General features: G+C 36.8%; 1 long non-coding RNA gene and 1 pseudogene across 3 annotated transcripts in view; both read left to right on the forward strand.

The window, feature by feature from the left end:
* Positions 1-16,310, forward strand: part of LOC145241583 (uncharacterized) — a 56,496-nt gene extending 40,186 nt beyond the window's left edge. Inside the window, exons 2-3 of one of the 3 annotated variants that reach the window (XR_013862588.1) lie at positions 12,966-13,205; positions 16,017-16,310. This is a non-coding gene — a long non-coding RNA (uncharacterized LOC145241583). Of the gene's footprint in view, positions 1-8,460; positions 8,557-12,965; positions 13,206-16,016 lie in introns of those variants that run through there. The other 2 variants (XR_013862586.1, XR_013862587.1) reach the window with 2 other exon arrangements.
* LOC145242038 (5S ribosomal RNA) lies at positions 7,894-8,010 on the forward strand (annotated as a pseudogene).
* Positions 16,311-18,340: the final 2,030 nt, after the last annotated feature.

Below are 18,340 nucleotides of genomic sequence, written 5' to 3' on the forward strand. Positions count from 1 at the left end.
CTATGACCTCACTCAGATTGTTTACGAACCCACCCGTGTGCCCGATACACGCGGTCAATATGCAAGCCTTCTAGACCTTTTCCTCACAACTTCCCCTGAGCTGTGTTCATGTTCCGTTCTATCTCCTCTGGGATCCTCTGACCACTCTGTTGTAGCAGTTAAGAAAAAAATGAAATGCAATAAGTCTTCAGACGTACCTCTCCACCGTACTGTATATCGATACTCTATGGCTGACTGGGATAGCTTCCGTACATTCATATCTGACCTACCTCTGCATTCCATGTTTAAAAAGGATGTGTCCTCTATAGTATCAGACCTGATCGAATGGTTAATAGACATAGACCGATTTATACCATCAAAAACTTCCAACAAAAACCTAACAGCTAGCCATGGTTCTCCCCTGAATGTGCTGCTGCACAGAAATCACTCTCACTTTTTCCATAGCTACCAATGTAATAGATGTATTGAGACTAAAGTTGCTTTCAGGACTGCCAGCAACCACTGTAAAAGAGTAATAAAAAATGCAAGAGAGCTATATGCTCAGTCTGTTAAATCCAAAGTAGCTGAGCAGCGGCTTGGTTCCCACCGATTCTGGCAAATAGCAAACAGGATCTTGAACAGAAGTGTGCATTCTATCCCAACTATCATCAATGGACCTGAGGTCATCTCGTCAGCATCAGACAAGGCCAAAATATTTGCCAAGAACTTTGCAGCTAATTCTACCCTATGCGACAATGACCATCAACTCCCTGTATTTCCTCCTATAACAGACAACACGCTATGCAACATACAAATAGCTGTGCGTGACGTCGCCAAGCTAATCAAGAACCTTTATTCCAGTAAAGCAACTGGCCCTGATGGCATTCCAGTTATAGTGCTGAAAAAGCTCCAACCACAACTTGCCCCCATACTTACAAAACTGTTTAAGCGTTGCCTTAAGGACAAGTGCTTTCCAACACCCTGGAAAACCTCATCAGTATGCCCTGTATTTAAGAATTCAGGTGAAAAGTCATCTCCCTCTCAGTACAGACCAATAAGTCTCCTGTGTGTCATGAGTAAGTTGTTGGAATCCATATTAAATAAAGAAGTAATCAACCACCTCAACAGAAACAAACTTCTTAGTGACACGCAATATGGTTTCCGCTCTGCAAGATCTACAGCATATGTGCTAACGGTTATATCACATAGGATAAGTGAATCTCTTGACAAAGGTTTCCTCTCCAGGGCAATTGCTCTTGACATATCGAAGGCCTTCGATAAGGTATGGCATAAGGGCCTACTTCACAAGATTTCCAGCTACGGTAATACTGGAAATGTTTTCTCTATCATTAAATCATTTCTCTCCGATGGGCTCATAAGAGTAGTGGCTGATGGGCAGAAATCAGAGGTCCACAGTATTAATGCTGGAGTCCCTCAGGGGTCCATCCTGGGTCCAACTCTCTTCCTGATCTACATCAATGATCTCCCAAGACACATGCTTAAATCATAAGCGACCTCATGTACAGATAATTGTATGCTACTTAGCGTGTTCTGTGTTATAGGAAGAAATACAGGGAGTTGATGGCCTTCGTCGCATAAGGAAGAATTAGCTACAAAGTCCTTGGCAAATAGTTTGGTCTTGTCTGATGCTGATGAGATGCCCTCTGGTCCATTGATAATGGTTGGGATAGAACGCACACACAGGATCCTGGTAGAGGTTGATGTTTTTTTTTCCATGGGGTCTTGATATATATATATATATATATATATATATATATATATATATATATTAGCTTTTTACTTTTAATGCATCTAAAGCCAAGCTCCTATTGTTACATCATCAGCACTCTAATCCCCATCCTCCATTAATTAAAATTGAGCTTCTGGGCTTTACCTTTACTATTTATCTGAAATGGAACATGCACATCAAATATGTCGCCAAGGTCACTTGAAAAATGGTGGGATCTTTCTATGGTTCCGGTAGATATCTTACCGCTGATGCAATTCTCTATCTACATAAAAGCCATGTACGTCCAGGGATGGAGTATTGTTGCCACATCTGGGCAGGAGCTGCTAAAAGCAGCTGATCCTGCTTTTTGAGAGTACAAAATAGACTTCGTAACTTAGTGGGGCAGGTTTTTTTAACTTTCCTGCAACTTCTTTCCCAGAGAAGGGACGTCGCGAGCGTGTCTTTGTTGTATCGTTACTTCCACGGAAAGTGCTCGTCTGAGCTCCAGTCTCTGGTCCCACCCTCGCCAATCTTTCTCGAAAAACACCTGTCTAGCTGAAACCACTGTCAATAACTTTCCCCACTCTTTAGCTGTGCCTAAATCAAAACATAGAATCCATGAACAATGTTTTTTCTTAGAACTGCGCGCCTGTGGAACTCTCTTCCGTTTGACTGCTTCCCAGCTGACTACAACTTGGTTGTCTTCAAGTCCACAATAAACAAATTCTTAATGAATCGTCCCGTTAAGTAATTCTATCTACCAAATTTCCATTAATAACGACTTCTACGATATTATACCATTGATTACTGTATACTAAATAACCCTTATCCTCAAGTGGCCTCAGGGCCCTGATAAGTGGTGAGTCCTATGTAAAAAAATTTTTAAGAATGTGAGACGGTATAGTTATTTCCACAATTAATTGAATGGCATCGACTTAGCGAGTGTAACAGTCCTATTTGTGTCACATGGACTCACGTTCTCAATGGTTAGATGACAACAGCCTTGGTTGAGACAAAGTAAATATATTTCATAGTCAGATTTTGCCGCAGTTTGCTTGATCCACGTAAGCTAATCTACTTTCTTGCGTGTGGCACAGATACTCAGTTTCGAATCACGAGTTCGCATGTATTTAACTGATGAGCCCAAATAAGGGCGAAATTCGAGTCATGGACTTTCGGTTTGTTGGCCTCTACGGTTCATATGGGATGCGAAGTTGTTTGCTTACAGAAATATATATATACTAGCGGGACGTGTGAAAATTCCACAGGGGACTCATTTATCTGTAATATATTGATGTTGGCATTCTGTAGATGTTCAGCGTAAATGGAGACGCTCTGATATTTATTGTAGCTTATTTTTGTCAAAACTGTAAAAGTATTTATCTAAGATAGCACGAACGCCCGGAAAAGCCCGGTCGTAAAGTACGCTTAAATATGATATTTTAATTCTTGCATATTTTGTATATATTATTATTGAGTAAATGTTCTATCGATTTTTATATATTATAAAGCTGCGATTCAAAAATAAAAAAATATATCCATATGACTTGGGTGCATTAGCTTGAATCGAAATCGAAATAAAAACTTATATATATATATATATATATATATATATATATATATATATATATATATATATATATATATATATACATACTAGCAAAATTACCCGTCGTTGACTGGGTTCAAAAGCAGCCTACAGAAAATGGACTCTGATTTATTAAAGTATGATAGGTTATGAAAAGGAAGGGTTGTAAATTTGGGTTGAATTTGGGGATATCAAAACCAAAGCAAAATATTATGAAAGTAAAAATAAAATAGATAAACCCCATAATTTATTATACCATACCTGTTCACACTGAAACACTTATCACAATATTCTGTGGATCTATATTAAAAAAACCTTGTTAAACTTTGTGACAGATTTCCATTCTATGGAGGTAGGCGCGAACGAACACCCCATAATTTTATCATACCATATTTCTTCAAACTGAAACATAATTATCAAAGTATACTTACGCAGATAGATATGAAAAGTCTTTATTAAATTGTGTGCCTATTTCCATTCAATGGAAGCCAGGCGCGAACGCAGATCCCACAATTTTATTATACCATCCCTATTTAAGTTAAAACATACTTATCAAAGTATTCTCATATACATCTATATAAAAAAAAACACTTGTAAACGTTTTTTTTTTTTAATTTTTAAATTTTGTATTTCCATACTTTGTGGACCAGGCGCGAACGCAGACACCACAATTTTAATGAGCCACCGTTCTGCCAGATTAAACATACCAATTCCTGTGTCTCGATATATCTTCTATCATCATATGTAATCCGTTTTTAAAAATAGTCAACCATATAGGAGCCTATTCGTGACCAGACACATACACACATACATTCAGCTTTATATATATATATACATACATATATATATATATATATATATATATATATATATATATAACTTGAATTCCTTCAGCCATAATCGAAACCGACACCAAAGCTCATGAAGAATTATTGATAAAATTATTTATAAAAAATAGATTACTGAAGTGCAATCTATGATATAAATCTCATCTGTCTGTCTATCTGTCTGTCTGTCTGTATGTATGTATGCATGTACATATGTATGTATGCCTAAAACTTTTGACGGAGGCGACGGATTTTCACGGGGTCGGTATCGTTTGAAAGCATGGCTCTTCGGACGAAAAATATCGAAAAATTAGCTAAAAACATTAATTCCTTCCGTCTCAACAAGACACTTTTCTACTATAACGGTCGCTTCTTTCGTCGATATTTTTGAAAGTCATCCTCTCTTTTCGATTGACTAGCCTTAACTATAACCTTCGCCACTTCCAGTGCGGCGATGGATGCAACGGCAAAGACGTCACGTTTCTTTTTTTTTTTCATGTTCTTTTTCTCCTTCGCGGTACGTGTTCGAGCCTGCCTGCCTACTACCACTTTATTATTATTATTAATATAATTATTATGATTTTTTTGCTCAACACACCTCCAAACTGCTGGGCAACGCCGGACACCCAGGCTAGTCAGTTATAATCGAAACCGAAACCAAAACTTATGAAGAATTCTTGAAAAAGTTATTTATTTAAAAAATCGATGAATTGTGGAAGGCTCTTGAAAATTCAGTATATTATTGCTATGCAACTTACGAGATGACACCATTTTTTAAGATTTAAAATTCAAATAAACAGATACAGCAGGAATTGGAATGCACCCTACTAAAGCCTGATTGATTGTCATAACTGATGAATTTCGAAAATGAAATCTAGATAATTTAGAAGAACGATATGCAATAAAATTCTGTTTTAAACTTGTAAAAATTCTACAGAAACGTATGGAATGCTTCACACTGCTTTTGGACCAGGATAAGTTTGGAGCGGCATAAGAGATTTAAGGAAGGCACGGAGTCAGGGAGAAATGATAAGAGATGTATAAGGAGTAAAGAAGTTAGAACACGAGACTTGAATGGTCAAATAAAGAATTCAATGGATAAAAAGCGTCGTGTGTCTATAGAGACACTAAGTGCATAGTTTGATGTCAGTGTGGGAACGGTAACACAATTATTCGCGAGGAACTGAAGATGCGGAAGATTTGCGCAAATTTTCTTCCAAAAGTGTTTCCAGAAGATCACAAAGAAAGGCGTTGTTATGACAGCAGTGAAATGGTCCATCAGTTCTTGATGGTCTGGTGATATGGAATGAAAGCTGCATCTATTGCTATGATCCAGAGACTAAGAGAAGCATGCTGGCTCTTCCAGGTCAAAGAAGGGTAGAGAGAGAAAATCCCTAATCTCAATGAAAGCATTAGAAGTTATGAAACAATTTAGGAGATGAAGGAAGCTGTGACGAGAGTCATTGACACGCTCACACTAGAAGACGTTCTGTGGGGCCTCCAAGAATTGTTGGAACGGTACAAAAAATGGAGCCGGAGAAGATTAGTTCGAACGAGACTAGAGTTTCATGTGTGTACTATCAATAAAAGCGAAAAAAGTCTGGAAATTTATTGAAGGCCTATCCTTACTTGATGAGAAAGAAAGACCAAGATGATTTAGAGTCGAAATGGGAGAGTTATAATAAAATTGATTCATGGCGATACGATAGATTTATACTCATTAGGTAAACGATAAAAAATGGGTAAAAGAAGTGGAAATTAATAAATGATGAGAAAAAATGTTGGGACATTGGTTATTGTGAACTAATTATTTTTTATGTGTCTATTTTATCATGTTTTTCTTTCTGGGTAATCTTTATATTCAGCCACTCTGATGAGTCGTAGACGACGAAACACGTGTCAGTGGATAATTATATTTAAAAAATAATATATATGCCGCTCCCTATTTGGTCAAAGGAAAAATTATTCCCAACTCGCATTTAGGTAAAAATGCTCTTTAGTATACATAATTGAATTCATTCAAAAACGTATCATTGACAAAAACATATATATATATATATTATTACTACTTCACCCCAAACAAGGCACATTGCCACTTTGATGTAGGGGCTAGTATAAGGGATATAAGCTACAAGGGTAATATGTGGGGAGTTAGGCAACAATATGTCGGTTTACGTTACACTTGAACTTCTGCATATCAGTACAATGAGGGAAGCCGGAAGCCGGAAGGGAATTCCAACGTCTAGCGGTTCTGGAGAAGAAACTAATGGAGTAGAAAGCTCTCTTACATCTAGGGATCTCACTGTGAAGGGGTGGGATTTAGCTGCTTGTCGGGTTTGTCGGGGGTATTTATTTCGAGGGGGTACAAGTGCTTGCAGTTCGTCGGAGCATTCACCGATAAAGTACTTATAGAACATGCAGAGGGATGCTACATTTCACCGATGGGACAGAGGCTGAAGCTTAGATGACAGTTCAGGACCTATTAGGTTGGCGACTCTCTTTTGAACCTTGTATAGGAGTGAGAGACTAGCAGCAGATGCACCAGCCCATATATGACAACAATTCTCCATACATGGGCGAATGGTGGTCTTATAGAGGTACAGGATAATTTTGGGCGTTAGTATTTTCCTAGCACGGTATAGAGAACTTAGCTTTTTCGCAGCGGTCCTAGTAATGCTCTCAATGTAATTGTTCCAACTCCTGTTTCCTGTGAACGTTAGGCCGAGGAGTTTAAAAGATGTGCTTTCAGATAAAGAGTCTTTGGCCATTGCTATTGGTGGTAGAGAAGGTTTCTTGTTATTATTGAAGGAAACAAGTTTAGTCTTCGTAGCATTGAATGTGACCATTCATTTTCGTCCCCATTCCACTACAGATAGGAGGTTGCCCTCTAGTGTTTCTGGCATTTCTTTAGATATGTGTTCATTTGTTTTTCTGCCATGTCTGTTATAGAGCGTAGTGTCATCAGCATATATACCCATCTTACAGACAATTTTGTCAGGGAGGTCATTTATGAATATTAGGAATAATAGAGGTCCAAGGATAGGCCCTTGAGCAATCCCGCATTTATTGTTTAGATGTACGACCATCGAGGACAACCTTTTATCTAAGATTTAATTATGTTAAGTATTCTTCCAGTGATACCGCATGATCTGATTTTCCTGAGAAGACCTTCATGCCATATTCTGCAAAAAGCCTTAGATATATCCTCTACATTCCCCTTCTTTGTCAAGTAAATGGTATATATGCTCAGAGATTACAGTTAGGGTGTCTGCCGTGGAACGGGCTTGCCTAAATCCATATTATTGGTCGTTCAGAAGTTTAGCATCTATAAGGTGATATATATATATATATATATATATATATATATATATATATATATATATAGGGTGACCCAAAAAAACAGAGGGCATCCAATTGCTTTTCTGAGCATTTCACAGTCAAGGGAGAAGAAAAGGCCAAAGACCGTAGTGTTTTGATGTGATGTTTTGAATATAATAAACTAGTCAGGATCAAAGTTTCATTTCATTCGGAAAAACACTAAGAAACGGGGCCTAATAAGAGTTGGGGCCAGTTTTTTTGGTCACCCTCTCCCTCTCTCTCTCTCTCTCTCTCTCTCTCTCTCTCTCTCTCTATATATATATATATATATATATATATATATATATATATATATATATATATATATATATATATATATATATATATATATATATATATATATATATATATATATATATATATATACGCACACCACACACACACACACACACACACATGGCATAATCGCGTTGACACACCGGTTCTCGTCAGATCACCGAAGTTAAGCAACGTTGAGCCTGGTTAGTCCCAGATGGGTGACCATTTGGGAATTCTAGCCGCTGTATGTGCTCTACGCTTATCTCGGTATTTGTTTCCAGTCGTCTTGTACACACACTTCACTTGCCACTGGTATTTTACAATGTCAATTCAGGAGGTTCGTGGTTGGAGATTGCGCACCTTCGGCCACAATAATTTCAAGCGTAGGCACCCTTACGTGGGTATCCATAGTCTGTCAAAAACTGAAGTAGCCTTATTTTAAATAATAAAATAGTTATCCAGGAACATACATTTCAATATAACACACTAGTCAATATAACGCTAATATACCCCAAGCACAAAAACTACAATATTGGGGGGGGGTATATCAGTTTTGGTCTACTCCACATCATACTAAAAGTCGAAAAAGATTTGAGTGTGGGAACGCTTCAAATTTCGAAATCGGACATTTTCGACTTCCATGTCATTTTTCTTTACGTTTTAGAACACTAACGGTCATTTTTACTCATTTTGCAGGGTTAATTCTTCACATGTTATGGTTGCCAGTTATGTTGGATCACCCCTTATGCTATCTCTACATTTTCACGCAGCCACTTTGACAGAATGGGCCCAAAAAGGTAGCAATTACGGCATACATCCTACGTTATATGATGTGCATTGGCTATTAAACCCTGGTCCCCTTGAAGATAAGAAGAGAATGATCTGCTTTTTTGACAAACTCTGTAGTGTTGCACTCCACCTGATTCCCATACAAATATATACTAATGCACTGTATACATATATCTAAAGGATAGAACATGAACGCAGAAACCTGTACTTTACGTGAACGATCTTTGGACAGTGCAGAAATCGTAATGGTTTGAAAGAAAGGAGCTGAAAGCTTCAACCATGCAAGTATAAGATAAACGTGATAGGAACTCCGAATCTCTTAAATACATTCTCAGCAATTCATGCCATCCATGTTGCCATCTTACCACGTTATGGCCAAGTAAGCGACTGGCCGGCTTAGGGTAGGATTGAAACCGCTATCTTCAGAAAATTCTCATCTGGAACCGTAGGGATTCAATGTCTCTATCCACTGCGCCACGGGCACCGAAGGCCGATTAAGTTGTCAGTGATGATAGTCCAATTAGGGTGTGATGCTGTTGCTTGGCACCTTCCATACCTCCATGAATGTGTTGGGTGCCATTTAGACGTTGATGAACGGCACTGGACTCAGAGATCATTTAGACAGTATATGATGAAAATGCTGTTGTACACATGATCTTTCAGGACCAAGTGGAGGAACTTGAGTGATGGTAAATGTTGACGGAGACTGACGAGTGTGATGTTGATGGGAAACACCCGTCTGGCTGAAACTACTGTCAATAATTTTCCCCACTCTTTATCTGTGCCTAAATCCAACGTAGATTCCATGAGCAAAGCTTCTTAGAACTGCACGCTAGTGGAACTCTCTGCTGCTTGCCTGTTTCCCACCTGACTATAACTTGGACGTCTTCAAGTTCAACATAAACAAACTCCTGACAAACCGCCCCCTTAAGTAAGATACTCTATCAAAACCCCCAATACTAATGATTACTACAATACTATCTCATTGATTACTGTACAAGCAATAATCCTTATCCCTGAGTGGCCTTCGGGCCTTGATAAGTGGTGACCCCATGTAAAAAAAAAACAAAAAAACATACGAGTGTGCTTAAATTCATTGTTAGAATCAACTTGCATAGACAGAATTCATAACTCTTTTAATTGAAAAAAAAAAGATGAAATGGCAAGGACTTCCAAAACTTGCAAACGATGGATAAACTATTAACACATGCTTAGTATGGCTAGGACACTTGTTTTAGCTGATCGAATGTGGTCTAAGGAAATGCATCTCAATACTGTCTCAGCCTGCCTGACAATATATTGCTGGCCATCTAAAGTCGGCTCGTCTATACCTCCAGAAGACGTATGCCTTTAAGACGACAATCCTGAAGTACATCAGAAGTTCCACTCTGGGTTTTATGTAATCCAACGCAGTAGCCAATACTGGCTTGTCTTGGGGATCGATCTTGTGAGCGACCAGATACTAATGAGGTAACTCAAAGGTCAAAGCGGGTTGACGCCAGGGAGTAGGATATCCGAGCACCAGAGAACAGTTTGGACTATGGCATGCACCGAGTCATCCCTTTACAACCTCGCCATGCAATATCTTACCGAAAGAAGTTCCGTCACAAGTGAACTGCATAACGTGTTGTCTGCCTCTCGGTAGGAAAAAGATGAGATAGATTTTGGAAAAGTTGTGGAAAGACTAAACAGTGTTAAACCGTTTCTAACTGGGGCAATATCATCACAGGAATTAATGCCAATGAAGACTTCAATGTGGAAGGCCTCTTTGAAATCGGAGGAGACATTGTACCAGAAAAGGATGGACAATCGGCGTTCTCCTCTCACATACGGAGTGTGAATGCAAAAACATTAGTATCTAGCGAGCGTGCATGTGTCTGCAGATATTAGCATTGACCCAGCGCTCCTGTTTCAGAGGTTTCTCGTAGTCTCTCAGGCGGGAAATCCTCGGCTGGATGAACATAGTTTAATAATTGTTTTGTACATAGATACATGTTTAAACAAAAGCAAGCTGGGTAAATCTGCTAGAAATGCATATGTTCGATGTAGAAAAAATAGTGATTATGATTGAATTCGTTTGATTTGGGTCTGTTTATTTGTTTGGTTTCTTTTTTGTTTTCGTTTTCTTATGGACACAGTTTTCTCTGTCGGGTGAGACACGAATACGTTAACTGCAATCCAAATGCAGAGAGAAAAAAAATAAAAAATAAATAAAAAAATAACAACAACAGCAACAAAACAGCAACAACAAAATCGAAGTCCAGACTACTTCTAGACCGTGAGTAGTAACACCTAATGCTTTATGTTGGAATTCAAGTGGCTGAGACATTCTTCCCCTTCGGCCTTTACGCCGATTCGAGCTGGTCATATAATCTCTACAATTATATAAATGCAACTTTGTCTGTGTGTGTGAGTTCGTTCCTTATAGACTCCGAAACGGCTGAACAGATTTTATTTATAATCTACATCCAAAAATATGACACTGATAGGAACGAGACTTGTTTATCATATCAAAAAAACTCTGGCGGCAAAATTCAAATATGTATGGAAGGACAAATTAGACATAATTTATTTCTTTATTTAACATTATTTCGGCATACCGAGCGACTTTTTTCTTTTTTTTTTTCTTTGTGGAGTCGCAGACCCCCACCCTTCCTTCATTTAAAAATGCATAAAAGTTCATTTAATTCATTAATTATACTACTGACAATTTATTCATTGACAAAAAAAGTTAGCACCATAATTTATTAATATTAATGCAGAATTACAATTGGTTAAGAAAACAATTTATAATTATTGAAAAAATTACACACTAAAAAAATACAAACGTAGGTTAAAATTTATCAGAATGTTTACGTAAAATTTAAAGTCGATGAGCACAAACAGGTGGGTAGTTGAAAGAGAGGAGGAGGGTGGGCAAAACAGACTGGTTTTCTTTTTAAGTCTGTGCATTCGTACTTACCTACGTGGAACGTTCCTATAATTTTTACCATTTTTTAATTAAATTATTTATCTACGTTCCTGTTTTTCAATTTAATTTTTTTCTTACTTTATTTTCCAAGATTATATAAACATTATTTTACGTTGATGATTATACGTTCATGCGTGCAATGGAAATATTAGAATCTTACATGTAACGATTACGTTAAAAATGTGAGCGTAAAAAAAAGTAGAAATAATTTTTGCAATCATATTTTTTTTGTGTGAAAATATTAAATAAACAATGCTTAATTCAATGATAATATTGGTAGTTCGAGAAATTAATTTTTCTTCGATTGATATCGATTTCGTTAATACGGACTTTAGGGGCCTTTTTCTCGTAATGTTCCTGTAAAAATTATTTTTTTATTGTTACAAATTACGATGCTTTTTTTTATATAAAAAAGCAAAAATTCTTGCGTTTTTATATTTACTGCTGAAAAACCATAACTAAGTAAAGGTATTTTTTTGTTTAAACAAAATAAAACATTTCAACTAAGATTTAAATAAAACTAGTTGATACATTATATTCCACGATCATTATTAGATAAATACTGAAAATTTGATTAAAATTGGTTAATTTCCTGATTTTTCGTGAATTTTTAGGTAAAGGAAGGAATCCAAATATATATACATTTTGAGCATCGGCATTCATTCTGCACTACCTAAAATTTACCAATTCCCAGAATTATTTTTTTAGGTGATTGTTTTATAGAAGGAATATATTACTGAGCGCGGTATATTTTGTGAATATTAAAAAAAGATCCTACATATAGAAGTCTGCTTGACACCTTTGTCATTAAATAATCCATAAGTGATTGATATACCTAAAATAAATCAAGTCAACTCAGCACACCGTTTTTATTCTTGTTGGAATTGTCTTCATGAGACTTCTAGACCTGTTTCGAAGATGCGCGTTTAAATCTTATAAAATAATAATAAAAAAACGAGTTGCTACGTTATTCATTAAAACTGGCGCTTTCTTTCGCCATGGTATCTTGACACAGCAAAGCAAGCGGTAGAGGCCGTCAAAGTCTGTGTCTTAAAATACCAGAGAAGTAAAATGGTGCGGGAAAGAGTTTACTGGGTTTAATAGTTCATCTATTTTTCAGGATAAATAATGCGAAAGGTGGCCGGGTCATTTGAGACGCCCTTAATTGCGGCTAAAGCCTGTCTGGATGTGGATGGAGTACTCAGAAATAGAAAGGAAACACATCTATTCGCTCGACGATTAAGCCTTATACAGACTTAGGTCTAGAATTGATATGTCCATTTTAATAAGACTCCATTGCCTGTTTGTTTTTTGTATAAATTATAGAAAATTTCTACAATTAAAAGCTTCTGTTTAAGGAGGTCTTAATAAGTAATAGAGGAAACTTGCGCAATTGTTTTTAATGATTACGAACGAAATTTAATCGTAAAATATTTCTATTTTCAGATTAAAGATTTGTTTGGTAGTCAATGGAAAGTAGATTGTATTGAACCTTTTTGAAAGTGTTGTGGAGACGCCCACTAATTAACATTGGCGGGTGAGTGAGATATATAACGGTATCAATCACCAATATCGGGAGAGTTCGGCAATGACCGCCAAATAGGCAAGACGCCTATGCTGTCTCCAGTAAGACATGCAACACGCCACCTGCCGGAATATCTACTACTGAAGTATATCTGAAGACATGTAAATATGTATATAACTTTTCTTCCTAATATATTATTGTATACCTTTACTTTCCGTGTTTTTGTTAATTATTTGTGCAGACACAACAGAACGAATATTGTTTTTGAATTCAATCCATTTGAATGTCTTCTATTAATACAAACACTTCTACACATACATAGATATATGACATTTTGGGGGGGGCATTTTCACCCAAAACAAAGCACAGTTCAACTTTGATATGGGGGACGCAAATTATCAAGCAGGAAGATGTCTGTTTATATTACGACTGAACTTTTGCATGCCAGTACAGTTGGTGAAGCAGGAACCCAAAAGGGAATTCCAAAGTCTAACAGTTCTGGGAGAAAAAAAAAACTACTTATGTAGAAGGCTGCCATTAAAATACGTGTAGAATATGCAGAAGAAGGCAACATTTCTTCAATGAGGCAGATGTTGAAGCTAAGCTGACATTTCGGAACACATTAGGTTGGCAGCTCTCTTCTGAACTCTGTCCAGGAGTGAGAGACTAGTAGCAGATGCACCAGCCCAAATGTGACAAAAATACTCCATACATGGGCGAATATTGTCCTTGTAGAAGTACAGGATACTTTCAGACGTAAGTAACTTTCTAGCACAGTAGAGGGAGCCCACTTTCTTCGCGTCAGCCTTGGCAATGCCCTCAATGTATCTATTCCAACACATGTTCCCTGTTAACGTTAAGCCGAGGAGTTTGAACGAAGTACTTTCAAATAATGTATCATTAGCCATAGCTATTCGTCGTTGAGAAGGTTTCTTGTAATTATTAAACGAAACGAATTTAGTATTGGAAGCATTGGATGTTACTATCTATTTTTGTCCTACATTCCACTACAGAATGGAGGTTTTCCTCTAGGGTTTACGCCATTGCCTTGTGGTATATGTTTTTTCGTTTTCCTCTCGTGCCTATTATATACCGTGGTGCCGTCAGTAAATATATTTATCTAAGAGACAATTTTATCGGGGGGGGGGTCAATTATGAATATCAAGAATAATAAAGGTCCAACGAGGAATACCCACATTTATATCACATTGTTTTAACATATGCCTATTGAGGATAATTTGGCTTCTTCTCTTATTTAAGAGGAATTTAATAATGTGAAATATTCGACTAGTAATAACATATGATATGATTTTCACGAGAAGACCATCATGTCATGCCCTGTTTAAAGCCTTAGATGTGTCTAGGCTACTGCCCTACCCTACCCTGCTCTATTCAGTGCATGGTATATACGTTCAGAGATTACAGTTGGAATATCTGTTGTAGGACGGGCTTGCCTAAAGGCACATTGTTGGTCGAACAGAGCTTGATTAATTATGGACTCAAATATTTTGGTGAAAAGAAGGAGGCTAATGTGGCGATAATTTAATGGGTCTGTTCTTTCGCCGGAATTCTTGTAAACTGGTACCACAGAAGCAGTTTTCCAGCAAGGGAAGCAAGATTTCGTTAAGGCATTCGTTAAAAAGTTTGGAGAAAACTGGAGCAACCTCGGCGGAGCATTTTTAATAGAACAGCCGGGATTAGATCAGGTCCACTTGCTTTGAGGTGTCTAGATTTTTTATGATATCATGTATTTGAGAAGGGGGTATTTTCAGATCATCTAGTGTGGTTTCTGTCCGCAAAGTAAAACCAAAGAGGGGGTGGTTTGCTGAGTCTAAAGTAGAGTTTGAGGAAAACCGACGGGTAAGCATGTTAGGCTTTTCGGTTGCTGTGCAAACAACCTCATGTTTGTTTGATAGATAGTTAATTGCCCATTATTTATATAATTACTACACTGCTCTAGATTTTCTGCGCTTCAATGTATTTTCTGGTGGTTTAGGTATATTCTACTTAGTCGTCGCTATTTCTTTCTTATAATTACATCTAGCTTCTATAAACTTTTGTTTGTTTGCACTGGACTTATGTCGGATAAATCTGCGTTATATATGCTGCCGCTGAGCGATGGTAGCTGCGCAAGTAGAAGTAAACCATTGGAGAGAGTGAAGTTCAGTGTGAGAACATGTGCTTCAATTGCCGCTTTGGACCATTCAGTGGTCTCATTTGCGAATTGTTCTGCAGGAAGATATTTTCCTATGGGGCATCTCTGATGTGATCTCTGATGACATCTCAGTCAGCCTTATTGTAGTATCTTATCATTTTGAGCAATAACTTTCAACTTGGGATCGAAAGTTTAGCGTGATGTTTTTCAGCATTCCAAAGTAGAAAATAAGCATTTGTTACAAAATCCTCAGGATTTGTTGTCAGAATTTGTTTCCCATATGTTATATACCCCCTCTTTTGGAAACAGGTATGATTATGAATATCTACAGTATCAAATAATACTTGTACACCGTATGAAAACCAGAGAGGGGAGATATTAGGTCGGTGCAAAAATTATGTCATTTTTCACGTTCAATTTCAAGTCAATATACTTTTTTTTTTTTTTTTTTTGCACGAACCTAATAACATATGAGGATATTTAAAAAGTCTCCCCTGGTGTTATTTCAGACTATTTGGCACCATAGCAACAAGTTTTAGTCTCCCTTCCATCAAGGCCAAACGTTTTGGGGATATATAAATTATATTATTGTGATATATCTTCTGAAATGTAAACGTCTTCAACGGCTAATACTATTAAGGAGGACACGACTCTTCTGTTGTCACTGAAAATAATTTCCATTGTCAATTAAAAATGTTCTTTCTACTAATATATAAAACGATGTGTGTTTGTGAGTCCTATTTTTATTTCGCCCAAATGGATCAGATTTGATTGCATTGTTATGATGACTGAACTGCATTTTATCTCTCTTTTGCAGATGTTGCCGATGTGAGATTTGAAGAAAGCAACCCCTGTCATGGACGTGCATCAGAACCAGAGATGCGTCTTTGGATTCCTGGCGAGTGTGCATGAAGAATGGTGCTAACCATGTAACAAAATAAACTCTGAAATACAGAAGGTTGCTCGTTTTAATGGTACTACTCCCCCCTTCGTAGCTACTCGGCTTTTTGAGTTAAAAATAGAAAGCTTTACTTTGGAACGACTATAATAATTTTAAATTTGACAAAAAAATATACTTAAACAAATAAAACAATATTTCGTGTACTTTTTATTCTATATATATTTGGCTTTTTTTTTCTTTTGTATCCCATAAATATTGTTGCCTGTAATTTGATTCGCTCTGCTTTTTATGTTCAATTAAAAGAAAAAAAATAGCTCAAGTAAATGAAGTTCGCGAGTAACGCATACGAAAAAAAGTAATGAAAAAACAAAAAAATATTTCCCAATACTGACATATTTGTAAAAATTGTTACATCAACCGTTCTATTCCAAATATGATGCACAGCGAGTTGTTAGCATTTTTTTATTTACTAACTCTTCTCAAATGAATCGTTTTTAGTACTCTTTCACTGATTAAAAAAAAAAATGGTAGTTTTCTTTGGAATCTGAATGGCGGTAAATCTCCAGATTTACAGTATTTTTCGCTTCTATTTAAAAAAAAAAATATCTGAATAAGAAATACAATATCTAATCAAATTATTTTTTCTAGCTGAAATAACTGGAATATTCCAAAGGGCTCCGTGAGAGACGATATCCCATACATTACGGAGAATATTCTTGATTATCTAATATAAAAAAGGGTATATGTCTTTCTACATATTTTCAAACTCTATCTCCTCCGAAACAAAAAGTCGCAAAGCCGCGCTAGGGGCCTCAAATGATTGGATTTTTTACGGACCGTTCTTTTATGGGTCTTTAGCCGCTTAAAATATTTTTAAGGGGTTATAAATCGGTCAAAATTTAAAAAAATCGTTATTCCTTTTGTACATTCATCTTAGTTTATTTTTAATTTTTAATTTCGATTTCGATTCTAGCTGATGGCATCCAAATACTTCTTTTGTCATTTTGAAATCACTTCTCTATAATAATATATACGAAATCTGGGAAAATTAAAATATCATATTTAAGCGTATTTTTCGCCCGAGCAACGCCGGAGCCCCCTCCAAGCTAGTAGTATAAAAAACGTTAGAATATCTTTATTATACATGGAATATATTCCTTAAATACGTAGATTATTCCAACGATCATTGTATTATAACTGCCCATATTCTGTGTATATATGTAACGTTGCAGTGACAAACAAACAAAGGGAACAAACAAACAAATAAAGATCCGGGTCGACATTTCTTCTTTTTTAACAAAAGCTTTTATTACTATTACTTTCCTGTCTGGACACCACTTAAAAGTCTATCTCCAGCGTCCATCTCGCCCGATGTACACTTTCTTCTTCCTCCGACCGCATGCCAGCCACAGTCGGCCCATTCTCGTCCTCGACTTTGCACGTCAATTTTCTTCTACGTCGACTTTATTTTTCTCGGCCACGTGGTTTATTTTTCTCCTTTTTCCTTTTCTTCTCGCGCACACTTCCTAATTTGCATATGCACATTTTTCGATTACCGCTGTTGTTACTTCTTCGCAAACCAGCAATCCTTGGCTGTTGCTGTTATTTTTCCACGCGCACATTTGACCTATATTACATAATGGTTATATTCCAACGACCTTCATATTATAACTGACAGTATTCGAGTAGAACCCCGTATTTATATAACAAGTATATACGAGTTTCTTGCCGCGTGTTCCGTCGGACGTCGATTAGGGTAGCATTTGTGACTATGCCTACTTTGTGGATGATTTGAGAGAAATTGATAGACTGATGCTGGAATTACAATTAACTTTTAAAGGGATTTGTTCAGCTTTCCATACTAGCGCGAAATATTGTAACGTTTCTTTTTTTTTTCTTCATTAAGATTATGCAGAGGTGCATTTTCTGTGCTTCTGATTATCAGAAGACAATTATTTTTGGTCCCCGACAAAAGGAGGGTGGACCTTGTCCGTCCGTCTGTCCGCACTTTTCTCAATAACTACGCCTTAGAATTTTTTGAAATTTGGCACAAACATTAAACAAGATATGAGTAAAAATAAATAACAGAACGGATTTTCCAGGAAAACTCCGGTTGCCCCACCCCTAGCTGTGCCTTTCAGGTTAAAATGGCTTAAATTGACAATTTTGTGCTCATTAAAAAAAATTAATGCCTTAGATTTCATAAAATGTTCTGAAAAGTTGTAACTAACTTATTTCTA

Source organism: Euprymna scolopes, chromosome 2, assembly GCF_053919585.1.
Source record: "Euprymna scolopes isolate OS-2025 chromosome 2, ASM5391958v1, whole genome shotgun sequence".
NCBI classification, from domain to species: Eukaryota; Metazoa; Mollusca; class Cephalopoda; order Sepiida; family Sepiolidae; genus Euprymna; species Euprymna scolopes.